Raw genomic sequence first — 1,871 nt, forward strand, 5'->3', positions numbered from 1 at the left:
CACATTTCATTTGCAATGAACCAAATGTTCATCACAGGAGATCCAGCAGATCTTTAACAATGTATACATGAAATAATTTAACGCTTTAAAATCAGCCCGTACAGCTCTGAATCAATACATCTTCATTCAGTCCAAGTGTAACGGTAAAGGATTCAGAGCAGCTCAGCTGCTGAAAGATGTCTGACCTGGAGTGGCTGTCGTCACGCTCAGCCCGCTCGCTCGTACGGGAACGTAAATGTTTCTCTGAGAGTCTGTGTGTGTGAGATATGTGTGTGTGAAAAGTGAGAAGGCGGCCGGCTCTGTTGTTGTGGATGTGATTGTGTTTCTGTGCGGCAGCGTGTCGCGGGAGATCAGCGCGGCCTGCGCACGGCGCAGCTGCTGCGGCTGCCGCTCGGACAGGTGCTGCGGCTCCGACCCCGCCGCTCAGTGTTTCACTGTTCTCCTCCGCGCACGCCTGTGCACACGTGTCTGTCTCTGTGTGTGCATATGGCCACAAATGCCAGCATGTGCGCACATTACCCGGAGTGAGCGACAATGTGCCGTTGTGCGAGCGCCGGTGGTGAGAAACCTGAGAGCCAAGGACACAGTAGCGGGGCAGCAGCTGTCTGATCCCCGGACCTCCCGTTACACTCATCTCTGAGGACAGGCAGGCCGCTCCGCCCGCCGCCGCCCTCCACATCACATCACTGACCGTACTCCTGAGAAATTAGACAAGAAAAAAAGACAATTAAGAGAGTAGATGGTACAGATGGCAGTGATTTGTTCCTGATAAACCGAGCGAAGCTCCTGATGTGTCAACATGAAACAGGGGAACACACCCACACTTCGTCAGACAGAGGATTAGAAACACAAAAGAGAGAGAGTCCTTCCCCACATCTGGCTGAGCACATCTGGTGTTCACGTTAATCCAATATCCAAACGCTCAAAATGTTCCATGACAGCAAAACTCTGTAGCGTTCATGATCTCTCCGTTTACAGAACATCTGATATACAAGAAGCTTTTACAAAAGGCAACCCACCAGGCCATTGAGAAATGCATGCTGGGTATTTTTTTTAATGGAGGATGTCAATCAGTCTACAACTACGGTTCAAACCTGAGCCCCCCTCATGCTCAAGTTCAAGTGTGTGCATGTGTGTGTGTGTGTGTGTGTGTGTGTGTGTGTGTGTGTGTGTGTGTGTGTGTGTGTGTGCACGAGACACCTAGTGTTTTGGACTAAAAGCTTTTTTTAGCACACCCTCTCCTGGTTGAGCTCGTGGCAGCAGTGGTAAAGTTCCTGTCTCATCAGGAGTGTGTTACTGCACCGTGGCAGCAGCTGCTGGGCGAGCGATCAGTTTACCACCGAAAAGTTCAGACCTGACTGCTTTTGTCCAATGAAATGATAATAATATAGAACACACAGTTTTATTATATAAAAAGCTGGTAATAGATGTGTTTTTAACTGAAGCCATGGAGGGTTTTCAGCCATGGAGGTCACCAGAAGGAGAGCCTGGCACTACAAATAACAAAATCAATTGAGTTATGAATCTACGACAAACTCAGAGATTATTCTAATAAATACCAAAGCAGTCTTACATCAGTATTATATTTTAGGAAGCATTGTGTTGTAACTTTTTATTGTTTTGTTGTAGTTTTCTCTTGTTGTGTGGTAGTTTTGGCCCTTCCGGGCCTCCGTAGGGATCAAACCACAGACCCCTGCCAAAGTAAATGCGCGCTCATGTTTCCTCCTCGGCTTCGGTTCGCGCGCACGGTCCAGGATGACACGTGCGCGCGCTGGAGGGGCCGCGGAGCAGCAGAGGAGGAGGAGGAGGAGGAGGAGGAGGAGGAGGAGGAAGAGGAGGAGGAGGAGGAGGAGGAGGAGTGAGCAGACGCT

Source organism: Salarias fasciatus, chromosome 16 (genome assembly GCF_902148845.1).
Source record: "Salarias fasciatus chromosome 16, fSalaFa1.1, whole genome shotgun sequence".
Classification (NCBI taxonomy): Eukaryota; Metazoa; Chordata; class Actinopteri; order Blenniiformes; family Blenniidae; genus Salarias; species Salarias fasciatus.